We start from the raw sequence: 9,662 nt of genomic DNA on the forward strand, positions 1-9,662 counted from the left end.
GATTTCCAAAGACTGTCCCTGATTTCCAAAGACTGTCCCTGATTTCCAAGGACTGTCTCTGATTTGGAGAGACTTTCCCTGATTTCCAAAGACTGTCCCTGATTTCCAAGGACTGTCCCTGATTTCCAAAGACTGTCCCTGATTTCCAAAGACTGTCCCTGATTTCCAAGGACTGTCTCTGATTTGGAGAGACTTTCCCTGATTTCCAAAGACTGTCCCTGATTTCCAAAGACTGTCCCTGATTTCCAAGGACTGTCCCTGATTTCCAAAGACTGTCCCTGATTTCCAAAGACTGTCCCTGATTTCCAAGGACTGTCCCTGATTTCCAAAGACTGTCCCTGATTTCCAAAGACTGTCCCTGATTTCCAAGGACTGTCCCTGATTTCCAAAGACTGTCCCTGATTTCCAAAGACTGTCCCTGATTTCCAAGGACTGTCTCTGATTTGGAGAGACTTTCCCTGATTTCCAAAGACTGTCCCTGATTTCCAAGGACTGTCCCTGATTTCCAAAGACTGTCCCTGATTTCCAAAGACTGTCCCTGATTTCCAAGGACTGTCTCTGATTTGGAGAGACTTTCCCTGATTTCCAAAGACTGTCCCTGATTTCCAAAGACTGTCCCTGATTTCCAAGGACTGTCCCTGATTTCCAAAGACTGTCCCTGATTTCCAAAGACTGTCCCTGATTTCCAAGGACTGTCTCTGATTTGGAGAGACTTTCCCTGATTTCCAAAGACTGTCCCTGATTTCCAAAGACTGTCCCTGATTTCCGAGAAATGTCCCTGATTTCCAAAGACTGTCCCTGATTTCCGAGAAATGTCCCTGATTTCCAAGGACTTTCCCTGATTTGGAGGGACTGTCCCTGATTTCCAAGGACTGTCCCTGATTTCCAAGGACTGTCCCTGATTTCCGAGAAATGTCCCTGATTTCCAAGGACTTTCCCTGATTTGGAGGGACTGTCCCTGATTTCCAAGGACTGTCTCTGATTTGGAGAGACTTTCCCTGATTTCCAAAGACTGTCCCTGATTTCCAAAGACTGTCCCTGATTTCCAAGGACTGTCCCTGATTTCCAAAGACTGTCCCTGATTTCCAAAGATTGTCCCTGATTTCCAAGGACTGTCTCTGATTTGGAGAGACTTTCCCTGATTTGGAGGGACTGTCCCTAAATTACAAGGACTGTCCCTGATTTCCAAGGACTGTCCCTGATTTCCAAGGACTGTCCCTGATTTCCGAGAAATGTCCCTGATTTCCAAGGACTTTCCCTGATTTGGAGGGACTGTCCCTGATTTCCAAGGACTGTCCCTGATTTCCAAAGACTGTCCCTGATTTCCAAAGACTGTCCCTGATTTCCAAGGACTGTCTCTGATTTGGAGAGACTTTCCCTGATTTGGAGGGACTGTCCCTAAATTACAAGGACTGTCCCTGATTTCCAAGGACCTGTCTCTGATTTCCAAGGACTGTCCCTGATTTCCAAGGACTGTCCCTGATTTCCAAGGACTGTCTCTGATTTCCGAGAAATGTCCCTGATTTCCAAGGACTTTCCCTGATTTGGAGGGACTGTCCCTGATTTCCAAGCACTGTCCCTAAATTACAAGGACTGTCCCTGATTTCCAAGGACTGCCCTTGATTTCCAAGGACTGTCCATGATTTCCAAGGACTGTCACTGATTTGGAGAGACTTTCCCAGATTTGGAGGGACTGTCCCCGATTTCCAAGGACTGTCCCTGATTTCTAAGGACTGTCTGATTTCTAAGGTCTGTCTCTGATTTCTAAGGTCTGTCCCTGATTTCCAAGGACTGTCCCTGGTGTCTAAGGACTGTCCCTGATTTGGAGGCACTGTCCCTAATTTCTAAGGACTGTCCCTTATTTCTAAGGACCGTCCCTGCTTTCTAAGGACTGTCCCTGAGTTCTAAGGACTATCCCTGATTTCCAAGGACTGTCCCTGATTTCCAAGGACTGTCCCTGATTTCCAAAGACTGTCCCTGATTTCCAAAGACTGTCCCTGATTTCCAAAGACTGTCCCTGATTTCCAAGGACTGTCCCTGATTTCCAAAGACTGTCCCTGATTTCCAAAGACTGTCCCTGATTTCCAAGGACTGTCTCTGATTTGGAGAGACTTTCCCTGATTTCCAAAGACTGTCCCTGATTTCCAAGGACTGTCCCTGATTTCCAAAGACTGTCCCTGATTTCCAAAGACTGTCCCTGATTTCCAAGGACTGTCTCTGATTTGGAGAGACTTTCCCTGATTTCCAAAGACTGTCCCTGATTTCCAAGGACTGTCCCTGATTTCCAAAGACTGTCCCTGATTTCCAAAGACTGTCCCTGATTTCCAAGGACTGTCCCTGATTTCCAAAGACTGTCCCTGATTTCCAAAGACTGTCCCTGATTTCCAAGGACTGTCCCTGATTTCCAAAGACTGTCCCTGATTTCCAAAGACTGTCCCTGATTTCCAAGGACTGTCTCTGATTTGGAGAGACTTTCCCTGATTTCCAAAGACTGTCCCTGATTTCCAAGGACTGTCCCTGATTTCCAAAGACTGTCCCTGATTTCCAAAGACTGTCCCTGATTTCCAAGGACTGTCTCTGATTTGGAGAGACTTTCCCTGATTTCCAAAGACTGTCCCTGATTTCCAAAGACTGTCCCTGATTTCCAAGGACTGTCCCTGATTTCCAAAGACTGTCCCTGATTTCCAAAGACTGTCCCTGATTTCCAAGGACTGTCCCTGATTTCCAAAGACTGTCCCTGATTTCCAAAGACTGTCCCTGATTTCCAAGGACTGTCCCTGATTTCCAAAGACTGTCCCTGATTTCCAAAGACTGTCCCTGATTTCCAAGGACTGTCTCTGATTTGGAGAGACTTTCCCTGATTTCCAAAGACTGTCCCTGATTTCCAAGGACTGTCCCTGATTTCCAAAGACTGTCCCTGATTTCCAAAGACTGTCCCTGATTTCCAAGGACTGTCTCTGATTTGGAGAGACTTTCCCTGATTTCCAAAGACTGTCCCTGATTTCCAAAGACTGTCCCTGATTTCCAAGGACTGTCCCTGATTTCCAAAGACTGTCCCTGATTTCCAAAGACTGTCCCTGATTTCCAAGGACTGTCTCTGATTTGGAGAGACTTTCCCTGATTTCCAAAGACTGTCCCTGATTTCCAAAGACTGTCCCTGATTTCCGAGAAATGTCCCTGATTTCCAAAGACTGTCCCTGATTTCCGAGAAATGTCCCTGATTTCCAAGGACTTTCCCTGATTTGGAGGGACTGTCCCTGATTTCCAAGGACTGTCCCTGATTTCCAAGGACTGTCCCTGATTTCCGAGAAATGTCCCTGATTTCCAAGGACTTTCCCTGATTTGGAGGGACTGTCCCTGATTTCCAAGGACTGTCTCTGATTTGGAGAGACTTTCCCTGATTTCCAAAGACTGTCCCTGATTTCCAAAGACTGTCCCTGATTTCCAAGGACTGTCCCTGATTTCCAAAGACTGTCCCTGATTTCCAAAGATTGTCCCTGATTTCCAAGGACTGTCTCTGATTTGGAGAGACTTTCCCTGATTTGGAGGGACTGTCCCTAAATTACAAGGACTGTCCCTGATTTCCAAGGACTGTCCCTGATTTCCAAGGACTGTCCCTGATTTCCGAGAAATGTCCCTGATTTCCAAGGACTTTCCCTGATTTGGAGGGACTGTCCCTGATTTCCAAGGACTGTCCCTGATTTCCAAAGACTGTCCCTGATTTCCAAAGACTGTCCCTGATTTCCAAGGACTGTCTCTGATTTGGAGAGACTTTCCCTGATTTGGAGGGACTGTCCCTAAATTACAAGGACTGTCCCTGATTTCCAAGGACCTGTCTCTGATTTCCAAGGACTGTCCCTGATTTCCAAGGACTGTCCCTGATTTCCAAGGACTGTCTCTGATTTCCGAGAAATGTCCCTGATTTCCAAGGACTTTCCCTGATTTGGAGGGACTGTCCCTGATTTCCAAGCACTGTCCCTAAATTACAAGGACTGTCCCTGATTTCCAAGGACTGCCCTTGATTTCCAAGGACTGTCCATGATTTCCAAGGACTGTCACTGATTTGGAGAGACTTTCCCAGATTTGGAGGGACTGTCCCCGATTTCCAAGGACTGTCCCTGATTTCTAAGGACTGTCTGATTTCTAAGGTCTGTCTCTGATTTCTAAGGTCTGTCCCTGATTTCCAAGGACTGTCCCTGGTGTCTAAGGACTGTCCCTGATTTGGAGGCACTGTCCCTAATTTCTAAGGACTGTCCCTTATTTCTAAGGACCGTCCCTGCTTTCTAAGGACTGTCCCTGAGTTCTAAGGACTATCCCTGATTTCCAAGGACTGTCCCTGATTTCCAAGGACTGTCCCTGATTTCCAAGGACTGTCACTGATTTGGAGAGACTATCCCAGATTTGGAGGGACTATTCCCGATTTCCAAGGACTGTCCCTGATTTCTAAGGACTGTCTGATTTCTAAGGTCTGTCTCTGATTTCCAAGGACTGTCCCTGGTGTCTGACTGTCCCTGATTTGGAGTCACTGTCAATAATTTCTAAGGACTGTCTCTTATTTCTAAGGACCGTCCCTGCTTTCTAAGGACTGTCCCTGAGTTCTAAGGACTATCCCTGATTTGGAGGGACTGTTCCTGATTTCTAAGGACTGGCCCTGATTTCTAAGGACTGTCTGATTTCTAAGGTCTGTCTCTGATTTCTAAGGTCTGTCCCTGATTTCCAAGGACTGTCCCTGATTTAGAGAGACTGTCCCTAATTTCTAAGGACTGTCCCTGATTTGGAGGGACTGTCCCTTATTTCTAAGGACCGTCCCTGATTTCTAAGGACTGTCCCTGAGTTCTAAGGACTATCCCTGATTTCCAAGGACGGTGCTCAGAGGTGGGTAGGGGGTGTAACCAAGGAACAGTACTCAGAGGTGGGTAGGGGGTGTAACCAAGGAACAGTACTCAGAGGTGGGTAGGGGGTGTAACCAAGGAACAGTACTCAGAGGTGGGTAGGGGGTGGAACCAAGGAACAGTACTCAGAGGTGGGTAGAGGGTGTAACCAAGGAACAGTACTCAGAGGTGGGTAGGGGGTGGAACCAAGGAACAGTACTCAGAGGTGGGTAGAGGGTGTAACCAAGGAACAGTGCTCAGAGGTGGGTAGGGGGTGTAACCAAGGAACAGTGCTCAGAGGTGGGTAGGGGGTGTAACCAAGGAACAGTGCTCAGAGGTGGGTAGGGGGTGTAACCAAGGAACAGTGCTCAGAGGTGGGTAGGGGGTGTAACCAAGGAACAGTGCTCAGAGGTGGGTAGAGGGTGTAACCAAGGAACAGTGCTCAGAGGTGGGTAGAGGGTGTAACCAAGGAACAGTACTCAGAGGTGGGTAGGGGGTGTAACCAAGGAACAGTGCTCAGAGGTGGGTAGGGGGTGTAACCAAGGAACAGTGCTCAGAGGTGGGTAGAGGGTGTAACCAAGGAACAGTGCTCAGAGGTGGGTAGAGGGTGTAACCAAGGAACAGTGCTCAGAGGTGGGTAGGGGGTGGAACCAAGGAACAGTGCTCAGAGGTGGGTAGAGGGTGTAACCAAGGAACAGTGCTCAGAGGTGGGTAGAGGGTGTAACCAAGGAACAGTGCTCAGAGGTGGGTAGGGGGTGTAACCAAGTAACAGTGCTCAGAGGTGGGTAGAGGGTGTAACCAAGGAACAGTGCTCAGAGGTGGGTAGGGGGTGCAACTAAGGAACTGTTAGAGAAATTAAGAATGCCTTTATAATCATTTATGTATAAGACTGACTAGGACTCCATTTTGTTCTGCTTGAATACAATCTAGTTGGTTTTAAATGCCCTATACTATATATGGTAATGGATCGATCTCAGAGTTGTAAGATGAAGCTTCTTCCCCTTTAAGGAAATGACAATAAAACAGACATTCCTCATTGTCCTGGGGGAAGGGTGAAGTCAGAACGTTTAACTGTATATATATATATGTGCCAGCTAGTTTAAGAAATTAGACAAGTCTTAGATAAGAAGCCAACTAGGCTGGCTACTCTGTCAATACCACGTGTCACAGGCAGCTAGAACCGGTGGGTGAATATCTGAAAATCTTCTATAATTGTCTCCTCATATATGAGCAATAAATTCTTCCTTGTAATCAGCTTGTGGTCAAAAGATGCTTTCCCTGACAGGAACAGTACTCCGAGGTGGGTAGGGGGTGGAACCAAGGAACAGTGCTCAGAGGTGGGTAGAGGGTGTAACCAAGGAACAGTGCTCAGAGGTGGGTAGAGGGTGTAACCAAGGAACAGTGCTCAGAGGTGGGTAGAGGGTGTAACCAAGGAACAGTGCTCAGAGGTGGGTAGGGGGTGTAACCAAGGAACAGTGCTCAGAGGTGGGTAGAGGGTGTAACCAAGGAACAGTGCTCAGAGGTGGGTAGAGGGTGTAACCAAGGAACAGTGCTCAGAGGTGGGTAGGGGGTGGAACCAAGGAACGGTGCTCAGAGGTGGGTAGAGGGTGTAACCAAGGAACAGTGCTCAGAGGTGGGTAGAGGGTGTAACCAAGGAACAGTGCTCAGAGGTGGGTAGAGGGTGTAACCAAGGAACAGTGCTCAGAGGTGGGTAGAGGGTGTAACCAAGGAACAGTGCTCAGAGGTGGGTAGGGGTGGAACCAAGGAACAGTGCTCAGAGGTGGGTAGGGGGTGTAACCAAGGAACAGTGCTCAGAGGTGGGTAGAGGGTGTAACCAAGGAACAGTGCTCAGAGGTGGGTAGAGGGTGTAACCAAGGAACAGTGCTCAGAGGTGGGTAGAGGGTGTAACCAAGGAACAGTACTCAGAGGTGGGTAGGGGGTGTAACCAAGGAACAGTACTCAGAGGTGGGTAGGGGGTGTAACCAAGGAACAGTGCTCAGAGGTGGGTAGAGGGTGTAACCAAGGAACAGTACTCAGAGGTGGGTAGGGGGTGTAACCAAGGAACAGTGCTCAGAGGTGGGTAGAGGGTGTAACCAAGGAACAGTGCTCAGAGGTGGGTAGGGGGTGCAACTAAGGAACTGTTAGAGAAATTAAGAATGCCTTTATAATCATTTATGTATAAGACTGACTAGGACTCCATTTTGTTCTGCTTGAATACAATCTAGTTGGTTTTAAATGCCCTATACTATATATGGTAATGGATCGATCTCAGAGTTGTAAGATGAAGCTTCTTCCCCTTTAAGGAAATGACAATAAAACAGACATTCCTCATTGTCCTGGGGGAAGGGTGAAGTCAGAACGTTTAACTGTATATATATATATGTGCCAGCTAGTTTAAGAAATTAGACAAGTCTCAGATAAGAAGCCAACTAGGCTGGCTACTCTGTCAATACCACGTGTCACAGACAGCTAGAACCGGTGGGTGAATATCTGAAAATCTTCTATAATTGTCTCCTCATATATGAGCAATAAATTCTTCCTTGTAATCAGCTTGTCGTCAAAAGATGCTTTCCCTGACAGGAACAGTACTCAGAGGTGGGTAGGGGGTGTAACCAAGGAACAGTGCTCAGAGGTGGGTAGGGGGTGTAACCAAGGAACAGTGCTCAGAGGTGGGTAGGGGGTGGAACCAAGGAACAGTGCTCAGAGGTGGGTAGAGGGTGTAACCAAGGAACAGTGCTCAGAGGTGGGTAGAGGGTGTAACCAAGGAACAGTGCTCAGAGGTGGGTAGAGGGTGTAACCAAGGAACAGTGCTCAGAGGTGGGTAGGGGTGGAACCAAGGAACAGTGCTCAGAGGTGGGTAGGGGGTGTAACCAAGGAACAGTGCTCAGAGGTGGGTAGAGGGTGTAACCAAGGAACAGTACTCAGAGGTGGGTAGGGGGTGTAACCAAGGAACAGTACTCAGAGGTGGGTAGGGGGTGTAACCAAGGAACAGTACTCAGAGGTGGGTAGAGGGTGTAACCAAGGAACAGTACTCAGAGGTGGGTAGAGGGTGTAACCAAGGAACAGTGCTCAGAGGTGGGTAGAGGGTGTAACCAAGGAACAGTGCTCAGAGGTGGGTAGAGGGTGTAACCAAGGAACAGTACTCAGAGGTGGGTAGGGGGTGTAACCAAGGAACAGTACTCAGAGGTGGGTAGGGGGTGTAACCAAGGAACAGTGCTCAGAGGTGGGTAGGGGGTGTAACCAAGGAACAGTACTCAGAGGTGGGTAGGGGGTGTAACCAAGGAACAGTGCTCAGAGGTGGGTAGAGGGTGTAACCAAGGAACAGTGCTCAGAGGTGGGTAGGGGGTGCAACTAAGGAACTGTTAGAGAAATTAAGAATGCCTTTATAATCATTTATGTATAAGACTGACTAGGACTCCATTTTGTTCTGCTTGAATACAATCTAGTTGGTTTTAAATGCCCTATACTATATATGGTAATGGATCGATCTCAGAGTTGTAAGATGAAGCTTCTTCCCCTTTAAGGAAATGACAATAAAACAGACATTCCTCATTGTCCTGGGGGAAGGGTGAAGTCAGAACGTTTAACTGTATATATATATATGTGCCAGCTAGTTTAAGAAATTAGACAAGTCTCAGATAAGAAGCCAACTAGGCTGGCTACTCTGTCAATACCACGTGTCACAGACAGCTAGAACCGGTGGGTGAATATCTGAAAATCTTCTATAATTGTCTCCTCATATATGAGCAATAAATTCTTCCTTGTAATCAGCTTGTGGTCAAAAGATGCTTTCCCTGACAGGAACAGTACTCAGAGGTGGGTAGGGGGTGTAACCAAGGAACAGTACTCAGAGGTGGGTAGGGGGTGGAACCAAGGAACAGTGCTCAGAGGTGGGTAGGGGGTGTAACCAAGGAACAGTGCTCAGAGGTGGGTAGAGGGTGTAACCAAGGAACAGTGCTCAGAGGTGGGTAGGGGGTGGAACCAAGGAACAGTGCTCAGAGGTGGGTAGAGGGTGTAACCAAGGAACAGTGCTCAGAGGTGGGTAGAGGGTGTAACCAAGGAACAGTACTCAGAGGTGGGTAGGGGGTGTAACCAAGGAACAGTACTCAGAGGTGGGTAGGGGGTGTAACCAAGGAACAGTACTCAGAGGTGGGTAGGGGGTGTAACCAAGGAACAGTGCTCAGAGGTGGGTAGAGGGTGTAACCAAGGAACAGTACTCAGAGGTGGGTAGGGGGTGTAACCAAGGAACAGTGCTCAGAGGTGGGTAGGGGGTGTAACCAAGGAACAGTACTCAGAGGTGGGTAGGGGGTGTAACCAAGGAACAGTGCTCAGAGGTGGGTAGAGGGTGTAACCAAGGAACAGTGCTCAGAGGTGGGTAGGGGGTGCAACTAAGGAACTGTTAGAGAAATTAAGAATGCCTTTATAATTATTTATGTATAAGACTGACTAGGACTCCATTTTGTTCTGCTTGAATACAATCTAGTTGGTTTTAAATGCCCTATACTATATATGGTAATGGATCGATCTCAGAGTTGTAAGATGAAGCTTCTTCCCCTTTAAGGAAATGACAATAAAACAGACATTCCTCATTGTCCTGGGGGAAGGGTGAAGTCAGAACGTTTAACTGTATATATATATATGCCAGCTAGCTTAAGAAATTAGACAAGTCTCAGATAAGAAGCCAACTAGGCTGGCTACTCTGTCAATACCACGTGTCACAGACAGCTAGAACCGGTGGGTGAATATCTGAAAATCTTCTATAATTGTCTCCTCATATATGAGCAATAAATT

The sequence above is a fragment of the Pelophylax lessonae genome (genome assembly GCF_965119305.1).
Source record: "Pelophylax lessonae genome assembly, chromosome: 4".
NCBI lineage: Eukaryota > Metazoa > Chordata > Amphibia > Anura > Ranidae > Pelophylax > Pelophylax lessonae.